Source organism: Nannospalax galili, unplaced genomic scaffold, assembly GCF_000622305.1.
Source record: "Nannospalax galili isolate Female #2095 unplaced genomic scaffold, S.galili_v1.0 scaffold113, whole genome shotgun sequence".
NCBI classification, from domain to species: Eukaryota; Metazoa; Chordata; class Mammalia; order Rodentia; family Spalacidae; genus Nannospalax; species Nannospalax galili.
In genome coordinates this window covers 1,586,007-1,611,773 of record NW_008335444.1, presented here as the reverse complement: position 1 = coordinate 1,611,773, position 25,767 = coordinate 1,586,007, and the positions used below count along the sequence as shown (strand labels likewise).

Genomic DNA, 25,767 nt, shown 5'->3' with positions numbered 1-25,767 from the left:
GAGCTTATGTATCTTTAATGGCATTTAAATTACAGCCCTCTGCAGCCATGCAGTCAAAACACCGCATCATCGGACAGGACACCACATTACGATCTGTCAGGATGTCCCACTTCAGAATTCTCCTATATACTGTGTTTGCCCTCCCTTTTCTCTTTTGATAGAAAAAAATTGAGAAAATTGTCTTTTAAACTAGGTGTATGAGTCAAATTAATCAAGAATGACAAAAGGCTAACTTTTGTTGATATTATTTTAACTTTATGGATTTTCCTTCCTTTGGTGAAATATATTCCTCCTACAATTTTATTTTAGCATTTTCATATATCTATGGTATCACATGCATATTCTATGCACACATTTGCATGAAAATTAAGTGCATGTCCAACAGAGAATTATAGGCATTTTTTTGCTCTCAAAACAAGGTATTTTATGTTAAACTGATTTATAATAGAATATCTATTATATATAAAGGAAAGGAACTGCACTTTGTATTTTGGGATAGCACACAATATAGATGGCATATTTCAAATTTCGACTGAGAAACAAGTTTTAATTGGAATATGTACTTTTAACATAATGTTTAGTATAGTGACTTCGCAATAAATCCTTTTTGTAAATTAGCATTTCACTCAGAGTATTCTTGTAGATATAAAATAAATAAAATGCTGCATTTCCCACAAAAGCACTGGGGTTTCATCAAAGATAACCAAAATGCATAATCACATCATCCAATATTATACATAATATAGAGATATATAGATAGATGGATGATAGGTCATTTCTTATTATAGATTTTTAAAATGACATCATATCCTAGTCATTGGTGGAGAACATTGATTTCGGGCTTCATAGTGTAGCATGGATTCCATGCATTTTCAAGAGTACTTTTAAATAATACAAAAAATAATGAATTTTTTACATGCTATTTCATTTTAAGATTGAGGTGGAGGACAAGGAATTTTAATGTACTCGTGGGTTTTTTTTTTTCATTAATATGAAATTGGGGGCTCAGCAGTCAAGAGCACTGGCTGTTCTTTCACAGGACCCTGTTCAGTTCCCAGCACCCACATGGCAGCAACAACTGTCTGTAACTCCAGTTCCAGGGGATCAGACACCCTCTTCTGGCCTTGCAAAGACTGCACACATGTAGTAATTATACCTACATACATGCAAGCAAGACATTCATACATATAAAAATAAAATAAATCTGAAACTATCTTAGATAAGCTGTAATAATATTTATACCAAAATAAGTGTCTCCATTTTGGAAAAAAAAAATCACTACAGATAAATTGATTCTTAAATTTCCAAAAGTTTTAACCAATTTCAATTCATATTTTTTAATGTACAAAATCACATTCACGTGCCATATGCAGTAAAGAAATAGAAAGGACTACTGAACATATACTTTGGGAAATTGTCTAGGAGCCCAGCATATATTTAACTTACCTAAGTAATCAGGGAGGAATGCGGGGACAGTTTTTGAGAATGGGCACAATTCAGAGGGTCTTTTTAAATTGAGTTGGGGTTAATTATGTCCATATTCAGTTAACATTTGATAAGAGGTCATGACAAGTATGTTATTTATAGAAATTGTTTAAATAAAACCATGTAGTGAAATATTTTAATTAAAACAGATTTATTTTTCTTTTATTAGAAGCAAAGGAAATGAAGGAATAGCCATTTGGGGGGTAAGACTGTAGAGAGAAAAATTCTTTATGTGTTGACAATTGACTTTATCTTCTCCTACCTCTCTTTCCCACGGACCTGGGATACATCCTAGAATCGTTTCTAGGAGTCTGTTGGTTGATAAATAAAAGAATGTGTGCAGTGCAATGAACATTTGTCAATTGCTACTTAGCTCAAAAGCTGGAGGTGAGTCTCAGATGACGACATATGTTCATTTGCCAAGTCTCCCTCACTTTTCACGACTTCCTCTCTTTGACTTGCCACATACCTTTGTGAAGCACATGTTCTTTACGCCTTAGAAAAAAGTGTTTACCATCATGGCCAGGCCTGATGTTGTGAAGTGCGCAGCATGTCACCAAATCTGTTTCCCCCACAGCTCTGCCACTTTCCCACATTTTGGGATTCTCTTTCATATGTGTAACAGAGGTTACATATTATCATAGGTGTGCATGTTTTTAAAGCTTCACAGAATATAATGTTTTGTAAATGGCCTTAGTGTATAAGTATAAACCATGTTGCTAAAAATCTTCTACACTCTTGCTTATGTAGTGTTCCATGTTTGTTTTATATCACTGCTGAGTAGAATTCTGTCTTGTAAATACCCTCAATTCATGTACCTGTCCTCTTTGATGTTTGATTTAACTTCTTTCTGAAATGGCACAGCCATTGTTGCCACTATCCATGTGAACCATGGCCTTCATGGGTAAGAATCATCTTAAGGTACATAGTGGGGTAGTTGTTTCTGAATCTGGATGGATTTGGGGGCATATATATGAAGAGTGAAACACAGAAACTCTAGCTAATCCATATTTACAGTATTGTGACATGAAACTAGGCAAGGTTCTCTTTAAAAATATCTAAAATGTTGGAGTATGTTTAGCATTTATTTTCTATTTTTATTTTTTACTTTGTTTATTTTTATTTTATGTGTATGAGTGTTTTGCCTGCATATATGTAAGTGTACCCATGTAGCGCAGTGCCCACAGCAATCAGAAGTGAGCGCTGATCCCCTGAAACTGGAATTTTGGATGGTTGTTAGCTCCCATGTGGGTGCTGGGAGCTGAACCCAGGTCCTTTGCAAGAGTAGCCAATGCTCTTAACTGTTGGGTCATCTCTCCATTCCCACATTTAGCATCTAAACAAGTATTATCTATGCATATGAATCAATTCCACTTATTGGTAGCTACTTGAGTCAACTTATAAAATCAATTATTTTACCCAAATCAATTATTTTACCCAAATTCATTATCTGTTTTATGAAGTCAACACTAGTAGAATTGAACTTAATATGAAAAATATTTTTTAGTACTACAAAAGCATTCATGTTGTTGACCTATAACAGAAAGGAAAGTTTCTTCTTCTTAAAAGCAGGGAGATTAGTGCCTCCATGGGTTTATTTATTTATTCATTTATTTACTTATTTATTTATTATTTTGTGTGTATGAGTGTTTTGCTTGCGTCTATGTAACCTGCAGAGGCCAGAGAAGGCATTGGATTGGATTCCTTAGTAATAAACTTATGGATGGTTGCTAGCTGCCATGTGGGTACTGGGAATTCAGCATGGGTACTTTGCAGGAGCAGTCAGTGTTCTTAACCACTGAGCCATCTCTCCAGCCCCAGTGCCCTCTTGTTTTGTTCTTAAACCCAACAGGTCATGGTTATCTTAACCCTGATTAAACAAATGTATTTGTGTTAAACTTGGGAAATAGGATTAAAGCTAAAGGATTCGGCTAAAGCAAAAATGTCTAGTTTATTTCCCTTCTTGCATCTTTTCCAAACGATTTTTGGAAATACTAACTATGAAAACCCAAAAGTGAATGTTATTATTACAATCTTAGGTATGCAAAAGTAGAACAGCACATTGAAAACGAACAGCCAGGGAGTATTCGATATTGGTAAATAGACATAAAATGTTTTACTTCGGTTATTTATATGCTGCTCAGGAGCACTGGGCATCATTGCCCATCATCACTGTGAAGCCATCACCATCTGCCTGTAGAATTTTCCTATTTTGCCAGAGTGAAACTGCATACGCTTTCCAACACAACTCCAATCTATCTCATCTACCCCCACTGCATTTTATGTATTTATAAATCTGACTACTCTTCCCACATCCTGTGAGACTATTGAAAGGGATTTGTCTTTTCGTAACTGGCTCATTTCAATTATCAGGTTTTCAGGTTCAATTCATTTCATGGCGACAACTCTCCCTATTCTAGGCTAAATAGTCTTTCATTGCGTATATACACTCACTGTTTATCCATTCGCTTATCTGTGGACAGAGGGAAGTAGGTTGCTGCTGCTTTAAGTCCATTCTGGATAAGGCTGGAATGAAAACAAACATCCAAAAAATGTTGAGTCTTTCTTTCAAATCATTCTGGGTAGTATGAATATTTTTTAAAATGCCCCCAAAAATCAGTATAGGGTACCTGTCACCTTGGCTGTTAAAAGAAAATCCTAAAACTACTTTCATTAGATTGAGAGAAAGAAGTATGGAGATAATTTGTTTTTAAGATTTTTTTCTTTCAAAATGTCTGATATGAATGCATCTATTCCTTCAGTGGGTAAGGAGTTGCTATTAAGCTAGTATTCCACTTGCTTTCCTCTAAATTCAATATTGTAAAATTGAGAATTCTTAATAATAATGTGGACTTACTAATTTGAGTAAATTTTATAGAGGTAGGTCTTCTTGTGACTTCATACAATACTCTTATACAAATGTGTAAATACATTTGTATCAGGAAAGTGTCATATTCTATTGTATTAATACTTGCTGAGCCATAAGGTTACCACTAGATAGACAAGTCTATAGACTTGTAGACAGACTGACAGGCAGGCATTCTGGCTTGCTCGTATCTTGCTTATCATAGAAGAGAGGAAAGTGAGATTTCAAAAGCTTAATTAGTGTCATAAAACCTGCCGTTAGAAAGTGGCAAAGTTACCTGGTCTTTCTGATATCAAAGCTATTTTAATCAAAATATGCTCTAGGCTCTCTCCGCTGCATGATTTTTTTATGTAAATGCTGTGTATTTGGGCTGTAAACTGCAGGTAGTCCCCTGAGGAATGATCTTGGAGAGGTGTGATCATGCTTTGGAGATTTCAGAGCTGATGATCGGTGTGGTAGTCATACTGGTTCTTTGTTTGAACCTTTCCCTATAACCTATGCATGGCCACCACTGGTTCTGTTGAAATTAGTATACCATATTTTTTCTCAAAAGATAAGCCAAAGTCATGTACATAAAATACACAATAAAGAGTTTAGGTCAAATACACAACTTGCTTTATATCATACTTTTTTTGTTTTCTTTTATTATGATGCTTGGACTGACCTCAAACTCACTATCATCCAGTCTCAGCTTCCTCTTGCTTGGGGTTACAGGCATGCACCACCATGATCAGCTTCTCTCATAATTCATTGATTTGTTTGCTTGTTTCTTTGTTTGTTTGTTTGTTTTGGGACGGGGCTGATGTATCTCAGGCTGGTCTTAAACACACTGTGTAGCTGATCCTTCTGCCACTTCCCATGTGCACCACCATTCCCAACTCACAGCGACTCTTTTATCAAGAGAATAAGCCTTCCATTGTATATTTGTTGGGTTTAAGAACAAACCTCTAGGCCTTAATCTCATTGCTTTTAAGAATTGTTGAAAGATATGTCTTTAAGTATAAGGCATACAGATCATGAGCACTTTTATAGCATTAAAATATTTTACCTAATAATTTCAAATCATACTGGTATTGACCTTCTTCAGTAGAATTCCATTGGTGCTGTGGATGAGCAGCCCACAAGGTTTGCACTTAAGCTCATCTTTGTAACTCCAGATAACAGCACACTTGAGGGTCTTCCAAAGTGTTAGTTACCTAACCGTGAAAAAGTTCAGTAATTACCACCAGGACTGTTTTCCATTTAACTGTCTTTGAATTTTCCTGAATAGAAATGCCGTTTGTGCATTAACAAACAGTGAAATCCCCCAAAGATAACTGCTCATTATCCTTAGGAATAATCCAGTTTCTGCCAAAGGACTGGACTATCATTCTTCCCACTCATATGCAAATGAACAAGCCCAAGGGTAATGAATTTACCTTTCTCTTTATTTGACTGAAAATTCCCACTCCTAGTCACTTCAACATGTCTTTACCTCTTCTGCTGTAATCCCCTTCCACACAGAAAGAAAGGAACTGAACATATTAAATAATTTAATAAATAAATAATTTATGTAATAAATAATTGATAAAACATTCATGAAGTACTTTAAAAATCTAGACCTCTACCTTCCAAGGGGTTTATTAAGAGAATAGTTACTACAACCTCTTTATTCCTCACCACATGCCCTGCAGAAGTGTGCTGTCTGGTCTAGCACAGCCAGGCTTCCCTTCCACCTCGGGAAGCCCTGGGATGCAGTAAGCGCTCGTCATTGCTCCCACAGTCCCTGCCCGAGTGAGACTTAGATTTGCTCCCAGTTGATTTCGCCTCCTCCACATTTTTATCTCATTAGCACAGGAGAGCATAGAGCTTAATAATTCCTGAAGGCTAAAATGAAGGGAAAATTATTTTATTTGTGAAAGATAGTTGGTAATAATGCTAAAATATTTCAGATAAAATAGAATGTAACAGAAGGAAAAAAAGCATATCTGTCCTGATACTTGGGTAGGAACATTAGGCATACAAATATTCTGAAACATTTGTATATCCACATTTGTTTACAAAGGAAAATAGCTATTCTCACTTCTTTTTCTCTTTTGAATGAACACCCCTTTTCTTATGGTCGATCCAGGAGCCGCGTTAGCTTTGCTGCTGTTGCCAGCTGTAGAATTCGCTCCTCTCAGACTCAATTTGCTAAAAGCTGTCCACTGACCACTGATTTGGTCATTTATTTGAAAGAAAATACTTCCCCAGGTTGAATTTGTTTTAAAATGCATGAAGCATATCTTCTTTTATAATAACATTTTTTTCTGTTCACTTCTAAATATATAATCTATACAGATACACAAAAAGTCATACCACAATGCTTATTTTTTTTTTTATTTTAAGCAATTCAACTTGAAGTTACTTAAAACACATATTTTACAGCACTATGAGGGTAAGAGAGTAAAAGAAAGCTTCAGTATAAAAATGCGTGCATTCTTTTCTTTCCCTCCAGGATAGGAAAGAAGGAGGGCTATGAGGAGGTAACAGGGGATTCGGGGTTTGTCACCACTCATGAAGAATAAAAACCTTCAGGGAAGGAAAAATAAGTTGACATATTAATTTACTTCTAAGGAATTCACTACTTAATCCAAGACAAAAGAATTATCTTTAAGTATGTATGCATGCATGATATAAAAGTATAAATTTGTGACATATAGGTACATATACAAATATATAAACTGAAGCATCAGTACAGTAAGTCCTTTGTTGTTATAAATAATCACCATAATACAACAAATGTCATTTAGGAATACAGTATACTGGTAACATTAAAATTATGCCTAGAATTAAGTCACTTGTCTCTATAGGGGTAACTTGGTTTGCCTAGATCACTTTCAGACATTTGGGGAACAGGGTTTTGCTATTTAACCCAGATTATCTTCAAATGCATCATTCTTCCACCTTTGCCTTCCAAGTGCTGGATTCTTGTCATGTATCACCATGCCAAATGGTTTGTCTTAATTTACTTATATTCAAGTTTAGCTAGTTTTATCTATTTAGTATAAATAAAAAAATCCGAAAAGGCCTACATGTTTTGCCCCTGTGTTATACACTGATTTTTATTCATCTGTTCAGAAATGTGTTTCAAGTGAAATTGTATGGCATTTATGGGTAATTGTGGAAACTATATACTAGTTTTTATGCATTTCTCTGGTACATATAGTATTGTGCAGTGGGTCTTATGAATCACAAGGAATCAGTGCTGTCCATTGAAAGTGAAAGACATGAGTGGATCCCTCCACATGAGACTCAGCAAGACATGCCAGGCTGTGCTATGATCACAGAAGGTGGGCTCTTAAGGAAGCTGTGTGGAATATCTGCAGATGGTGGTTGCAAACATAAATAAGAACAAGGAGCAGGAGGTGGGAGAGGGAAGGGGGAAGAAAAAACAAGTGCAGGTACATATGGATGCTGTTTCCAGAAGCAACCTTTACCATCCCTTTATTTCTTGGCCATATGACCAATGACTTTCAGGAGCCGACAACACTTGTCTGCCAATGACTTATGCTCTTTCAGTTCTCACTGATCTATACCGTCATGTAATTTTGACACTACTTGTCTGTGTTTAGTCCATGTGTCTTCCTCCTACGGTGAACTGCTGAGACAGGGGCCATATGCTCTGAATGCTGCACTATGCTAGTGCATGGTGGAAAATGGAAGTGTTCAGGGAAAATCTTCCGCTGTTATTCTTACTTCTTTGAATGTAATACCAATAACTGTTCAAGGCAATGTCTGTTCCTTCTCCACCTTGCCTTGTAAAAATTCATGTCAAGGAAAGCATCTTAGATAATAAACAGATTCATTCTTGATGTAGTCCATCATGTAGATATAGAAAAATATGCACAACTCTGGTAATTCCATAGAAGCTGCCAGAACATTCTTTCACCCATAGGATAAGGTCTAAACTCCTGTCCTAGCCATGAAAACTTTTCAGATTTTGTGCCCAAGCATAGCAGTTCCAAACACCCTGTTGCCTCTCTCCTCGCTGTGTCAAGTCCAAGGCTGTTCGCTGTGTCCCGTCTAAGGCGCACGTGCTGTTTTCCTCACAAAGCATGGCTGTGCCCTGCTCCCAATGGCTCCTTCTTCTCCAAACACCTCTGACTTCTTCATTGTGGAAAATTTCGATTCATTTCTTTAGTGGACCAAAATTGTTCAAAATGGCTCAAGTTGTTCAAAACTACTCAAAAATAAAAACCTTTCAGCTTTGGAGAATTTTTTCAGGGAGTTAATATTACAGAAATATAGCAGCTAACTGTGAAAATCAAAAAATAAAATAAAAACAGAAAAACAGGAAACAGGGATTATTTAGCCAGATGTTTCCATTTTTTCACCTAAAGAAACTGAGGCACAGATAAAAGACACTGTCCCAAACCACACAGCCACAAATGATAGGACCAGGATGACATGGTCCTCAGTAATGTTCACAGCAGCTTTGGGCTCAGACAGCTCCAGACTTGACCTTGGGAACCGTAGTGACCTTGCTGGGTTTAAATTTTAAACTGAGAATAAAAATACGCAAACTAGAATAGTTCCTGACTTGTATTAAGTCTATATGCCATGTGTCCCTCCTCTGGGAGGGGAGAAAGAGAAAGAGAGAGAGAGAGAGAGAGAGAGAGAGAGAGAGCTGGAAGATTTTAGAAGAGCAGAGAGCAATGGTTAGACCATGGCCGTAGAGATTGAATTCCTGGAGGGTTCACTCCCAAGACCCAGTTATTTGGGGAAAGCTATTTAACTGCCATGCTTCTATTACCTCCTTTGTAAAATTAAACATTATTTATTTATTTAATGCAGTCAACGGGTTTAATTGGAGATTTCCGTTGCAGACTGGGGATTTAGTAGTGAATCACCCGAATAAAACCTCTGTCTGATGGAGACTCCCTTCTAACAGGACATGCAATCAACTGTCAAATTAATGATCCCAGCCCTCTCTTGCCTCCAATCCTTACCATGTCCTCTAGCTTCCTCAAATTTTCTTCCTGCAAGTATGTCAGGGTCAGCTTCTTTCCAAGTGCACCAAGTTCTTACTGGACACCCACCTTCTGCATCTACCACTTCCACTGTTCACTCTCAGCTCCATTCATACCCCCTCTGATGCTCTCTCTAATCTTTGAAAAGTTTAGTCCTTGTTACTGTCTGACATGCCATATGTCTGACTCCCCTCTTTCTTACTAAAGTGTAAATACATGAGGGCAATGCATTATTTGTTCCCTGTCACATACCAAGATCTTGGTACATATCAGCTATATATAATTTATTTACTGGATACTGCATTAATATCTAGAATAATGTCTTATGGTGATTATCTGCAATTGAGCAAAATAAAAGAGTCAGTAAATAGGATACTGTTTCCTATGGAGTAGTGAGAGGTCTCAAAAGGTAACCTTTAACTAGAGATGGGAAAGAAGAAAGAAGAAAACGAACCTAGCTAATGGTTCAACACCCCAGATGTAGAAAATGGCATGAGCAAAGGCCCTGAGGCTGACTTCTATTTGGTTCCGTTAATGACAAGGAAGCCCTGTGACAAAGGCAGAGTGAGGACTGGGAGACAAAAGGCAAAATGACACAAATCAGACAATTCATGTTGCCTGTGGACTTTGGTTTGGGAAAATGGCTTTCCAAACTGAGATGATAGGAGTTTCTGAGAGGTTCACACAATATTTAACACAAGCAGTTTATTACCACAAATTGACTATCAGAAGGTATAGGTGTGAGTGAAGGAAAGAGAAATGAGTATTGGATTTTCTTTCCTTACTGTCTGATTAATAACCACTATGACCACAATAAACACGTAGCCTTAGACATAAGGCAACTCGGGAAGAAAGGAACAAGTGGAAAGTTCTATTTAAGAAGGTATTTACAGACTAGTCAAAAGGTGAATTACAAATTCTTTGTGTGAAAGGTCATTACATATAATAGCTATACATACAATCTGTTGAAATACTAAACTGGGTTATGGGTTTTTCTAATTTTCTGCACTTTGCATTTCATTAAATGATTAATCATTGAAATAGCAATCGTTTCCTGACATAAATGCTTTAGTGTAACTTGTTTGATCTTATAAACATGCCAAAACACTAGCAGCTTGGTCATCCCACCTCTTCAAAATGTGCTCCCTAAGAGCAAACATTCTCTACTGTGTTGATAGAGTCAGTCCAACTGTATACATTTTAGCATTCATAAGCAGGAAGGCTAGCTATAGAGTTAAAGCTCAGGCTTTAACACATGCCTTTGTAATGAAGATTTCTTATTTTCTTTATTATTTTTGTTTTTAATTTTTGAGTATGAGTGTATTACCTGCATGTATGTAAGTGCACCCATGTCATGCAATGCCCGAGGAGGTACAAAGAGGGTATCGGATCCCCTAGAGCTGGAGTTACAAGACAGTTGTTAGCCACCATGTTGATGCTGGGATTCGAACCTGGGTCTTCTGTAAGAGCAGCCAGTGCTCTTAACCTCCGAGCCATCACTCCAGCCCCTGAAGTTGTCTTATTAATTATTTTCTACATTTACCACAATCTCTGTTTTCAATAAAGATAATGATACTTCTGAGGAGAAAATTCCTGAATCACCTAGTAGATCAACACAAGTACTTTCCCCCACTAAACCAAAGCTTCCAGAGAAAGAAGAAACTGCTTGATTGAAACACTTAGACTGTGAGTCTGTCTGTAAGGGTCTTTAAAAACAGACGTCATGCTCACACATCATTCTGTTCTTGGGTGGGTACCTGTGAGCATCTAATGATTATAGCTGATTTTTCTTGCAAAGAAAAAGTATATGTTATATTTAGCTTCAAAAAAAGTTACAGAAATTGATTGAAAAGAAATTCTCATGGAGTTAGGTGAATATGTAGTCTTTTAATATTTTCCTTATCCAAAGGGCACAGTGATTGGGCTGACTGCCTGCTATACATTATAAATTAATTCTATTCATTCTAAAACTCGTTCATTATTTCCCTACTTGGAGTTTTGGCTGGCCTAATTAATGGCTGTTAGAGAATTCAGGCTTTGAGCCCCTCCCTACAAGGCTTCTAATCACCCAGCACAGCAGCCCAGCCCAGACAAAGCTACCTCGGCCTCCTAGAGACCAACTTCAACAGACCTGGGGTTCTGATTTATGGGCCAGTCCTCCTGAAGAGAAGCAGGCTGGGACAAAGTGCAGCCTTGGGCATATTGAGTGCCTGGGTCCAGAGCTAAGTCGGCTGTCACCCAGAGTGTTTTGGCCCTGGAGTGGTCCTAAGCAGTCCAGCCACCCTCAACCTCTGAGGTTTCACCGGTCCTGTGTGCTCAGCATTGCACGTGTGCCAGGCTGGGCTGGACCATGCACACCCTCCTGTCAGCCAGGCTCTCCGAACGCAGGATCACAGTGGCATACCACAGCTAGGCCATCAGCTAGCTGATCAAAGGAGCAGAGCCAAGGGCAGCAGAAGCCCTGCACAGTGCGCTCTGAGCGCAAAACGTGGCTTCTCTGCTTGGGAGGAACAGAAAGCCAATCCTAGCTTTGCCTAGTCTTTATTTCAAATGAAAAAAGATATAGGTTCTATCTGACCTTTTTGAATCATTTTCATTTTAGTTCACGTAGTAATGTGGAGAAATTCTTTGAAAAGAATTACATATTTTAAAAACCAACAATTCAAGGTAAAAACCTTCAAAGTAAACTTACTGATGGCCTTCAAATTTTCCAAATCATCTTATCACGGAGTTGTATATAAAAGTTTCCACCTGTGTGTTCATTGATCTGGTTGGGACCTGTGGTGGTCACAGCCATTCCTGTCTACTGGGGGTAGTAGTGCTCAGAGTTTCCTGGCCTGGTAAGACAGACTTGAGAATTTCAAAGTTCCGGCCAGACAGGGCCCCAGAAAAGTTGCCTTAGGCACACTTTATAGCTCTCACCCCTGGTGTTCTACATATAGACTTAGAAAAGTTTTGGGGGTTTGTTTTGAGTATCCACTGATCTCTATGCTTCTGGGTGAGGGGCTTAAGCAAGAGGCAAAGTTATAAAATAAAATCCAATCTAGTGAAATAGTTAACATTTTACCCAAGTCTACACTATTGTAAAGAAGTTGTGTCTCTCATACGGTCCAATAGAACTTAAATATTTTTGCATACCTTACGGGAATCAATTTAACAATGAAAAGTTATAATTAGAAATGAATTTTTGAGAAACCTAGAGAGATGAGTCAGCAATTGAGAGCACTGGCTACTCTGACAGAGTCGACCTGAGGTTGGGTTCCCAGTACCCACATGGTGGCTTACAGCTTTCCGTAACTCTAGTTCCAGAATCTGACAGCCTCTTCTGGGATCTGTGGGCATTGCACACATGTAATGCACTTACACACATGCAGATTAGTTCTCCTACACATAAAATAGAACTGATATATAAAATATTTTAAAATGCTACGTTATTGTATTCTGCAAGTATTGCTTCTGTGCTCAGGTCATGAGAAGAAAAAGAATAAAAGGAAGAGAAAGAGGAGGAGGAGGAAAGAGGGAGGAAAACATAGTTAAGGGGCGAAAGCTAGATGAGAATCTTTAATTTATTTTAAAGCATAAACATACAATTCGTTGTCCCGTGGAGAAAAATAGAAATGCAATGAATCCATTAAGCAACCTCACTCTTCAGGGAAAAAAAAAAGTAAACAAACAAGTCAATGTTGATGTTTTATGACAGTTTGAGATCAAATGTATTTGCCTGTGGCTCTCTGGGAGGGGCAAAGAGAGGTTGCGGGAATGCTGGCTCTCCATGAGGCAACCATGTGATGATGTTGATTAAAACACTGCAGTTTCAGATTCTTAAACATACTTGTGAAAAAAGAAAGCAACTGGAGGAGAATAATAAATATGTATTTTTTTCAAGGAAACCTGAAACTCTAGGTGTTACCTCTGAACTGAAGTAACAGAAACACGCATATGAGGAGGTAAAAAATGGATTTTAAAAAAGCCCTATAGCCTTGAGAGATGGACAGAGCCCCAGAGCCTAACTCATGAGTATCACCAAGCACCAGAGACAACAGCAGCTTGATCAGTTGTAATGGTTTTTCGGTTTCTTTATGTTTCTTTCTTTTTTTTTCTTTTTCTTTTTTTTTTTTTTTTTTGACAGGGTCTCGCTATATAAACTCGACTGGCCTGGAACTCACTATGCAGACCAGGCTGGCCTTGAACTCAGAGATCTACTTGCCTCTGCCTCCTGAGTGTTGAAATAACAGACATGTGCCGCCACACCTGCTCCTGATTACAGTCTTTCTCACTCTGGGTCTATTTTTATGGAATTTTAGGCAAGTCACTTATATTGTCTTAGTCTCCATTTCTTCATTTATGAAAAAAGTGACTAAATTAGACTTGACAATTAAAAGCTGAAAGAATTGGAAATTTGAATACTACTCTATTTTGATAGAAAATATAATCTTAACTAGAATAAAATAATATGAAAATAGAATTAATTTGAATATTTTGTCCTTGGTTTATGAGGTAATTTTTCATTTATACTTACTGAAGTGGGTTTTTTTTGAGTGAATGTATACATTTATGTTTCAACTGGTGGTAAATGATCTAAATTTCTACTCATATTCAGTTAATATTCTGCATGAAAGGGGTGCCTCTCTGTCTAATATATATATAGACTCTGCTAATATGCCCAGGTTTTCAAATTAAATCAAACACTTGTATAATTTTAACCTCACAAAGGAAAGTATTTCTCAGTTGTTTTTGCTTCCTATAGTCTTAAAATGATGCTGCTACTTAATGAAAAATAATTAATAAAATGGATTAATAATTAATAAAAATGGATTGTTCCTGTTCTGAAAACTGAACTTGAAAAATGTGACTAGTGGGCCAAAGAATATACATCTATATCTAATTTTGCAATACATGACTGTGCAGGAGTAATGCAAACTCAGCTCAGACACAAGTCTCTAGAGCGCTATTGTTGAGACTCAGGAACAGAAGAAAGATTCTACTCAGCAAGAGCATCTTAGTGCATCCGAACTCACATTTTCTCTGCTAATGCAGGAACTGATTCCCAGGAAAAGATGAGTGTTCAGGTGATTCCAAGTCAGTGTTGTGCCCAGTCTTCATCTCCCTTGTTTTGGGGGCGTTTTTGAGACAGGGTCTTTCTATGTAGCCCAAGTTAGCCTCCAACCCGTGATCCTATCCTTCTGCCTCAGCCTTTCCAAAGCTGGGGTTACAGGCATGCACCACCATTCTTGGTTCTCTATGATGCTCCTGGTTGGTGGTGACCATTCCCACTGGTACATTGGCAGCACGCTCACTTAGAAGTCATCTCCTTTGCTGCTGCTTCCCTCCTTCCTGTTCTTCTTTCCTTCTGGCCTTCCCCTTCCTTCTTTTTTTCCCCTTTTCCTGTCTTTCTATGAAAAATAATATTTAATCAAGGAACGCTTTATATTGAAATTAGAATGACAAATATTTTACTCATTTCTCCTTGGAGTTATTGATACAAAATCCTAAATTAGTGATAGGAGTTTTCATGCTTGCTTCTAAATCTGAGACAAAATGGATTGTTCCTGTTCTGAAAACTGAACTTGAGATTCCTGAAGACTTCATGTGCATTTTTGAGGATTTGTAACAATTCTTTGTGCATACTGTATGGGCTATCCCAAAGCAAACTAAGAAGCCAGAAATTAACTCTATTGGGCTTTCTCCAAATTCAGCTTTATTCCTGTAGAAAACTCCTTTTGGAACAGCTGCTGTTATCTATCATCTATCTGTCTAGCTATCTATCATCTATCTATCATCTATCTATCTATCTATCTATCTATCTATCTATCTATCTATCTATCATCATCTATCATCTATCTAACTATAGCACCTTTAACAATATAGAAACACAAAAATGAGGTCTGAGAAAATATTCTATACCACATGCATAAAGTCAGGGAAATAAGTCACTGGAAACAAAGCATTAAACTTTCGTCAATCATTAATTTTCTTAAAATAGAAACATGCTATTACACTTGGACTAACAGTAAAGTCTCCGGTTTTCATCCAATGTGGAACTTGGACTAAACTGTATTCTTCCTCTTCTACCCCCATGAACCAGTGGATATGCCCAACTGTCCTAAAGAGGAAAAGTCATATTTTGGAAATATATGCTGCTTACAAGTATGTAAATATACAAGTTTGAGGAGGCCTCTCTTCTTTTTTTTCCAGTGTGTTGCATCTTAGTTTCTTATTTTTGAGTATCTTATTTTTCCTGAAGTATTCCAAATTTACAGTAATGGATATTACTGTAGAATCTTTCTTCTGTTCCTGAGTCTCAAACTTTTACTGTCCATTCCAGTATGATATCGTTAGAACTAGAAAGACAGAAAAATTATGCTTTCAATTTAATTGCTTTCTCTAAAGCAAAAAGTTATTTAAATGCTGAGGAAAATCGAGGTCCTTTCTATCCTTTTTGCCACTTGCCTGGAGCTATTTCCCATAATAGAAACGAGAGCTTATTTGTTGTATCCTTTCTCTCCAAGGGACACTTTTAGCTTTCTGATCATAATTATCTCACATCAAAGAAATGATACTGGAATGCCCCCAAATGTTTCCAGTGTGGCACAAGAGACTTGGGACAACTAAAACGTGCTTACAGAATATCTCACTGTTCATTTTTTCATCAGAAACGCAATCTTAACAGTGTGAGCCCCTGGTATGCTGTGCTTTTGTGCAACATTAAAATAAAAATTATTTTACAAACTTCTGGATCATTCACATGATATGTATCTTATCATAACTCACATGAAACTATGCAGAGTTTATAATGTGAAAGAAACTATTTATAAATTAATATTTAGGTTAATAAGCTTCCACTAAGTGAATATTTTGTTATACTATAAAGTAAAAAGCATCTTTTTGAAATGTTATTGCCAAATTATTTTTTGCCAGAAAATAAAAGCTAAAAAGAAAACGAAGCATAATATATTTTTATGATTCTTTCTCAGGGAGGAGAATTTCTCTGTGAATCTCAGTGTGTAAACTTCTATGCCTCCCCTGTAGTTAAATTCAAGGTACAGGGGGAAACTAATTGGAGTGTGTGAGTCCTTCAATATGTTTGGAGCAATGTTGGGAATGCTATCTTTCCAGGTGACTAATTCAGTTCAAGGTCAGAATTTCTCCTTTTGAGCAAAAAGCAGAAATACAATGTATTATTAACAAATGCAATTTCAGGAAAAATATGGCCACAAATTACAGTGTAAATAGATGTCTCAAAGAGAAGGCTGTATGGAACGATGAAACAGGAAATCGTATAGTGGACAGTAAAATGCTTGTCAACCTTGATGTGTTGTGTGTATGTGGTATATCCATTGTGCATGTGTGTGCATGCATGCACCTGTGTGCACAAGCAGGGGCCAGAGGAGGATGTGGAGTATCTTGCTCTAGCATGCTTATGTTTTGAGGCAGGATAAATGAAGGTCATTGTTTCAGCTAGGCTGATTGGCTAGCAGGCACCCGGGATCTACCTGCCTGGCCCCCAACTCTGGTGTTACAGGTATGGGCAGCCATTCTCAGATTTTATGTGGGTGTCGGGGAAATAAGTCCTCTTGCTTTTACAGCAAGCACTCTTACCCTATGAGCCATCTCCTTGACGTTTTAGACACTGATGTAACCTGAATTTAATTAAAGCCAGAGAAGTCATGGAAATGTAGATTCTGAAGTAAGTTCTTTTATGTTGTTTTTAAGGGTTTTTCTATTGCTATCTTTTGGAGAAAATATCTTTCAACTAAAATTACTTCAATTAAAAAAAACCCAAATGCTTGAGCATTCCCTTAAGAACATTATAGTCAGCAGCATGCTTACTAGTAGTAAAAAAGCCATCAGGTTTCTTTAATTTGGTTGTGGAATAAAATTTCCATTTGTAGATTATTTTCATAAATATAAGTATTTATGTTAACCTGACTGACGTTTGGAATAACTATTTCTGACATAGATCTGGCCAGATCTGGCCCAGAGTTTGTGCCTTGGGAATGAAGAAAGGGAAGCTGCCATTGATCGAGGCTACAAAGCATGACACATAAAGTAGTTTATTACACTGGCTTACATAGATCGTCGTGAAAATATTCTGTCTAATTTTTACCTGTGTAGAAGGAAGTACTACTGAATGCCACCACAGTAAACAGAATAGGGTTAGCTAAATGTCTAGCCTGAGCACCCAGCTACAAGAAATTCCAAAGAATTAGTGGCCCGAGAAGAGACTTTTTTTTATCATAACTTCTCTCAACGAGGACTGGGGTGTGGCTGAAATATTGGACGGGACGAGACTTACTAGCACAGATAGATTTGGGTAAGAAATGAGGTAGGTGCTTGCCTACAGTCCCAGGGCAGAAGACTGAGGCAGAGACGGGGCACAGTTAGAAGCATCGTGTGTTCCAAGCTAGCTGGCCTATACCGTGAGATCTGAATTAGCCTATGCGGGACTGCATGAGATTATGTAAAAAGCAAATGAACAAACAGCAAAACCAGAAGCAGAGGACTTGTGGACTCATTTTGAATGATGGCTTTTCTTCAGCCTGATCACTGTAGGGCTCTCTCAGCTCACCTCTATTTTGCCTTTAACCAAATAAAATTTGGATCGACTAACGAGTATGTTTTCCATGGGCACTAAACTATGATACCATTTTCAGTACACACAGCTTCCTCAACAGAGCTATTATAGAAATAGTTTCAAAACTGAAAATATTATTGAAATAAGCATATAGTCTCTCAAAAAGTATTGTAAGAGTTTTGAAAGTGCAGTAATTTTTCTCGTATTGTCTGAAGAAAATATATGGTCTGTATACACAGGGTAAAATTCCTATTTTAATGAAACACTTCATTAAGAAACAAGGCATAATTGTTTGTTTTACTTTGATGCTATGCTGTGCTTTGTGTCAGTTATTATGCACATGGCTAAAATCTCAAGTGAGCATGAATCCTGCTTCCACATTTCTCTGACTGACCTTTTGAGAATGAGAATGTTTTATGACTCAGGCTATCCGTCCATACATCCACAATGGTCCCAACATGGAAGTTAGCTATTTTGACACTGGTTCACATGAAGTCACATAGAGAATAAATAGAAAGTGTCTAGCTGAACATCGAGATAATGATGTGTGTTCTGAGCAATCAAGGAAGAAGCAGTCACACATTGAGCACCTACTGTATTCTAGAAACTGTATTAGATCCTTAGGGCACATGAGGATGGAATCGTCTCTGACCCCAAGAATCTCACAGCCCAGTGACTATAGCAGGCAAGAAAAGAAAACTTGAGAAGTTCTTGGTGCATTTCTTTTAGAAAAATATTTCACAGAGAAATATGTAAGGCTGAAATTAGAATTCTATATCCTTTTAGAGTTTATGTCCTTTATCTATTACACTAACCTGTTCTTACTTCATTTTAAAGGTCAGCTGGAAATACCAAAAGGTATTTCAGTCTCAGGATAAATATATCATATATAATGTATTTGGATTTCTTGTATAATTCTAGAAAATAAAAGCTATTCAGCTAATATTTATAAATAAGGTAGGATTAAGAATAGGAGTAAAAACCTTTTTCTACATCGGATAAAAGGGAGGCTCCACAAGGAGGGACCATTACATAATGTCACTACTTAAAGCTTCTCCAAATTATTCAATATTTTTGAGCCAATGAAAATTTGACTATGTAATGAGTGCATTTTGGAATAAATATTCAAACACTGCCATTATAAATAGATCTACAGGTACTTGGACTTCGTTGACTAAGTGGTGGCTGCCATTCAAATAAACAGAACACATCACACAAGTGTTTGAGTTTTCATAGAGAAACTTATTTTTCAAGGTCAATGCATGCACAGCCCCTTTTCAAGGATAAATTTAACTGTCTTTGCATTTGTGTGATTCACTCAGGAGTGAAAAGCTTTGCATCAGGGTTGGAATGTTGCGGCTGCTTAACAGCCTCCAGGCAATTCTAAAAGCTAGTTTTAAGACAGGAAACTGGGAAGAATAGTGTTTATTTGGATTTGCAGAGGGAGTATAAAAAATGCCTAAATTGACTTTCATTGCCAAGTTAATACTGTTGCTGATCAAAAAAAAAAAAAAATAGTAGCAATAAAGCTGGAATATTGTTAGTGGTAAACAAACTGTTGCAGTTCTACAAATGATTCAGTGTTATCAGCTTTTCTCTGTATTGATCTATAATCACCTTTTATGATTAGTACACTAGAGAAATTGCTGACAGATTATGTCCAAAATACTTTCTTAAAGCGCAGTACAATGACATCATGTTTTTGTAAGCAGCTAGATATTTCCTGGCTAGGTTAATAGTGGTTGGAGAATGTTATGACAGGGTGGTACATAATAGAATCAAATCTTAATTCCCGTTTTGCTAATAATATCAAGATTGCCCACTCCTGTCCCTGATAGCCTTTCGTTTATCTCAAGGACTTTTAGAAGATTTAAGTTATCACTTTTCTAGAACTATGCAAATATAAGAAATAAAGCAGCTGAACAGAGAGAACTGTGAAAACTGGGTGAAGAGAAACGCTTATGTGAAGAAATGTTTGTGTTTACCTGTACCTGTCTGTAGACACATACTGTAACATGCAGCTCATCACAACCCAAGTAACCTTTTGAAAAGATAAAAAATCATAAAGAATATTAAAATTTCTAAACTATCTGGATTATAATGGACACTTAATAAAGAACATTTTCATATTAGTAGAAATGGAATATCTAAATAAAGATTTTTCTTTCTTCAGTTATGATTTCAGCTAACCTAACCATCAGAGGATCCTATTGTGTAAGGAATCATCGGACCTATTAATATTTTTTAAACTAAAAAAGTACTATAACACATCAACTAAGGACCGTCTTTCCTCCTGTATGCTATTTAAAAATGTGTACTGGTAGAAATAGAATTAAGTCCTCTAGAATTATTATCTTTGTCTAAGAAAATAAAAAAAATAGAAACCATAAAAAATAGAATCTTTGCAGAAGAGACATTTATCAGAGACCAAGAGACCAATGCATATATGTTCTGGATAATTCAAGCATGTAGTCATGACATATATTTGTTACACAACTGAAGCAAAGGTATTTTAGTGTTTACAGGGAAATACAATATTTCCCTGAATTGGAGTCTTGATTTTGGTTGAAATCTTTTCTCAGCCCACAAGCTACCCGTGGAGAGAATACAATAACCTACCAGTTGGTTTCATCATGGAAGGCTCGAGATATTGCACATCCATGTCCATTTAACTTTTTCATTCTTAACAGACTAACAGAATATAAAGGCAATGTAATAAACTCCAATTTGTGTCATATATATATCAGAACCCAGTGTAAAAAATAATAAATTTTCTTATTTTCCAGATTTAAAGTGTGAAATACTGTTAATGCCACAATGAATATTTTGTAGAGATGCAGGATTTCACTTTAAATGTGTTGGATTTTGTTATTCTGTATGGAATAGACATCAGGAGAGGCTTCATAAACACTATTAAAGAAATTTCATTGGTTTTTAATTCTCACAGATTTTACTTTGAAATACATTTTTACTTACTATACTTTTTATCTCTTGCCGACCATCTTAGTCATTCAAACATTTTTTGACTACGAACTCAGTGCTCAGTAAAATCCCAAGGGAGATAAATAGTATTATGTCCATTGTTCACACTGATTGATGTGCAAAACATTTGGTTGCCTTTTGATTGAGAGAACAGATGTTTGGACAATTTATGAAGCTAGAAATACATTCATGATATCTTCCAAACACAGTAAGGTATTTCAGTGACATAGTTAGCAGGGAATGTAGTTGAAATTTGGGAGACTAAATTATAGACTGAACTTTGAATGGAGCACAAATAAACCTGAAACATATTCAACATTCTAAAAAAACAATTAAATCAACTTGTTCTATAATGTAACATTCTAGATGGAATAATGAAATTATATTGTTTCCCATGAAACAAAATCATAAAAGCCTAGCATGACTTTTTGTTCAGTTTTGTTTTGCCTTTTGGTTGTGTATTCAAGCTCTCCATCACTGGCAAATTGTAATGGTTTGTAGAAATAAGAGCTTGATTTCTTTTCAAAGACATGTTATATTTTCCCAGAAAGAGACTTACTTTTCCCCAGGTCATGTATTACTCTCAGTTTTCAAAGATTAATTTATACTGATAATAATAATATAAAACATACTAGTTCACTAGTTTGTTTTGGTGCTGTTTACTTGGAATTGATTTTAAAATTACTTTCAATATATGTTAACAAGTCTATCCTTCTTAAATCCAGGAAAGAATCAATCATTATTACAAAGTCTTGGATCAAGGACACAACAGGCATTTCTTATAAATATAAATAGTGCCCACCATAGCAGTGGCACAGTTTATAGACATCACAGGACTAGATTGCTGACTTCAACTATGATACAAATGGTTCTTTATAATAAGTTCACTCTAAGTTTCACATTAACATTGTACCTTCTATAAAAACATAATTGTAGCCCTGAACATTTTTTCTTGTGAGTGGGATAGTTCATTCACTGTTGAATAGAAATATTTTGGATGGCATCATCTAATTTACCTGAAACAGAAGCTCTTGAGTAATTTCTGTTTTTCCTTACTTCCTCCTTCCCACTGTTCTTTCTTTTTTTTTTTTTTTTTTTTTTTTGTCTTAGGAAGAAGTATAAACATCAGAATACACACACACACACACACACACACACACACACACAGATACACACACTCAGACTCACACATACGGAGGGGGTCTCAGAGAGAGAGATGGGAGGAATTGGAAAGGAATGCTATTCCAGTAGAGAACATTTTTTAAAAATGAAGATTGGGCCGGGCGTGGTGGCGCACGCCTTAAGTCCCAGCATTTGGGTGGCAGAGGCAGTCAGATCTCTGTGAGTTCAAGGCTGGCCTGGTCTACATAGTGAGTTCCAGGATAGCTGGGGCTACAGGGAGACCCTACCTCAAAAAAAAGAAAAAAAAAAAAAAAAAAAAAAAAAAAAAAAAAAAAAAAAAAAGAAGATTGTATAAATTCCTGAAAGTAAAACAATGTTTAAATAATTGTGTTCTTCCATCTGACATAATTTGATTTAAAGCAATTTAGGGCCAACCCCCCTAGGACAAGAGAGTATCTGACAGATGACCAGGAGTAATCTTCCTGAGTACATTACAGTTCTCACATTGCCATAATGATAAAGATAAAGACAGTGACACATCAGGTTAATCAGAGTCCCTAACTTTAGAGGAGTTGAAGATTAATTGTAACTTTTACATAGACATCAATTGTCTTCAGACTACCTGTCTTGGAAGAACTCTTTCTGCCTGTCAGTCACCACCACCTACCACCCGGTAAGAAAAACCATGCTGCAGAGCACTGTGTCTTGCTGAGAATGCAAATATGCAGTTTAAAATCATACAGGTTAATATTCATTTGTTGAGTAGGAAAAGCATTAGACACTTAGGCGACCTAGACTTAATTTGTCCATTAAATAATGAGGAAAGTGCTATACCTTGCAGAGTATCAGTTACACAGTTTCACAGAAATTCAAGTAATCTAAATGAGGATGATTTTACTATGTAGATTTTACCCAAGCATTTAGGATCTCTCACCAGGCCAGCATGTAGCAAGGTCACAGCCTACATTCAGTTGCTTTTCTTGTAGTAATTTTAAACATTACCTTAAAAGTACTCCTTTTAAAATACTGCAATTTGTATTTACAAAAGAGATGTATAAAATATACAAACATATATGTACATATACACACTTTGTATATATGCATTATCTACTAAAAAGTTTTAAAACTCAGCATATGATAATAAATGGATATTCTAAGGATGGATGGGTAAGAAAAAATAATCTTTGCATGCTGTTATTGGAAGTGATGTTACTGGAAGTGTTTGAGCATTGTGGTATATACCTGCAATCCCAGAAGGAGGATGAGACAGGGAGATCAAAAAATTGAGGACAGCCTGGATGTATCTTGAGTCCCTAAAGAATTTTAAAAGTATAGTTAATGAGTGATTGTGTAGGTAATGATACTTGCTGACGATCCTGAAAATCATAGGATTTCCTAACAGAGAATCAACACATCTAAGGAAATGGAGAAGGACATGTCACAGGGGTCTTAAGACCCACCAGAAACCAGTTAGGCTGGAATTTCATTGTGATGTCTCAGAGGTAGAGTTACGTCTTCAGGGCAAGGAGACAGCAGGGTAGGATATTTTCCAAATGCAACATTTTGTTTTACTTCTTACATTTTGAAGAGTCATTCATGACAGAAAAGAAAGCTAATTTATAAACTATTTGTATACACCTTCCACCAAGAAAATTTTCAGTTGACTTGAATTCAGGATAAAATGTGTCTTTCCCTCTGATTTGTCCAGATCAATGCCCACATGCCCAAATTTAGGTCAAGGCATCAGGCAGGAAAGGGCTGCAGACTGACATTGAGACGCTCTATTTCACACACTTGCCCTCTGGAAGGACTTGCAAAGGCAGTCACTTACATTAAATACAGGTCATCAAACAACATATATAGTCTATTTCTAAACTAGACAAACTCCAGCATCCCAAATCCCTGTGGCATTTTACTGAGGCACATTGCACTGCTTCTTCGTGTTCCTCTGTCAGTTCATGTTAAAGTTGGCTTTGCTTAAAAGTGGTACTTCGTGTATTCTGTGACCCTCTTGCTCAAAACAAAGAAATTGCTTTGGTTTATTTATGACCCACTAACCTTAAGCAAAACTGAAATACTTATTGTTCCTGAAGCCTAGGAAGGAGACATAAAAGCTGAAGTAAATTTGGCTTTGATGCAAATCAGTCTTAATCTGTCCACTTGATTTTATGAAATCAGGAAGAGGGCACAGGTGGGGCTTATCCATAAATGACCTATTTCTTGTGGCTCTTGAGTCATGGAAAGCTATGCAAGGAAGCAGACTGTAATCTCCAATTCCAAATTCTGAAATGATAGCATTTTCTAACAAAAATGAAACTGTATACTTTCCAACAGAATTTGTAAAAACCTCAATATTATTCAATGTCATTATTTGAACAATAAGCAAATGATAGCCAATGATTCAGTCAGAAAAATCAAAATGAAGAAATAGATGAGCAGAAATAGTAATTGGAGTCCATATCATATGAACTGGTAGAAAACAGAATGAAATCAGCAAATAGAACTTTTTTTTTTTTTTTCTGATGGGACAAAAATAACTTAGAATATAGAGCCCTGAAGTTTATTCTATCACACATCATTAAAAGCAGCAAGAACAGAAATGCTGTTTTCCTGTGGAGAACTTCAATGGTTAAAATTTCTTTTATCATCAGCAGATGCTGGCCATGTGAAATATGCATCCAGTTTGCTCCAGGTAAATATGAGTCAATCATTGTTTTACTGCTACATTTTCATTATATGTGAATGATGGTAATACTTAATCTAATTTCTTATTATAAATGGATCATTGTAAAATTTCTAAGAATTTGAACATGATGATACACCAGATTTTTATTTTGAGAATTTTAGACTTAATTTTCTGTGAAGAAATTTTAGGAGAATGTTTTGGAAAACAATCACTTGGTTGTACATTGCAATTAACTGTAACGCTCATGGAACTTTACTTAATACTAAATCAAATACATATTCTGAGATAAGGCAAAGCATGGGACCTGGATTCCTTTCCTACAACACCTTCCTCATACAAACGTCTGTGGGTAGGAATGAGGACAATGGAGTATAGACCTGAAAATACTTGCCCAGTAGGCAGGCTGCGGAACAGGAAGGACCCGGGTTTAGGTGTAATTCGTAATGCAAACAGATAATCCCAGGACAATATTCTATCCTGCCAAAAAAGAAGTACTCTGCAAAGAAGGATGTTTACCTTAGAAGAAGCAGCAACAGCAAGACTCCCGTGACCACGTTCTGTGACTGTCTCAAAGCACCCTTTCTTCAGCTCACTATCTTATTCCCTAAAATTTTAATTAGAGAAAGTTCTTGTCTACAAGGTACCAAACAATTGTGGGCTTTAAGTACGTACAGTATTCTAAGTGACGGAATTGTCAGTATGTTGAAAAATTTGGACCGTATACTTCACTTCTATTTCAATAAGCAGCACAGCAATTTGTACAGACCGGGAACATCTTTAAAGAGCGACTCCAAATTTTCTTCGGTTTTCTCATTATAACCATATTAAATTTGAATTAAATATAGTGTAGAGCGACTTTCTAACCTGGTTTTGATGCATATAAGATTATTTTTGTTTAAATTAATTATATAAAATTACTGAAAATATTATAGACATATAGAGTTCATACTAACATAAAAATAAACACTATTTATAAAACACTCAGAAAAAGTGTATAAAGCTCCCAAATCCATTTGATAATAAAAAAAAAAGATGTTGAAAGTTTAATATTCAAACAACT

General features: G+C 36.4%; 1 long non-coding RNA gene across 1 annotated transcript in view; it reads left to right on the top strand.

The window, feature by feature from the left end:
- Positions 1-25,767, top strand: part of LOC103731801 — a 71,524-nt gene that overhangs the window by 45,170 nt on the left and 587 nt on the right. The window contains exon 4 of the long non-coding RNA XR_607174.2: positions 24,673-24,713. This is a non-coding gene — a long non-coding RNA (uncharacterized LOC103731801). The remainder of the gene's footprint in view (positions 1-24,672; positions 24,714-25,767) is intronic.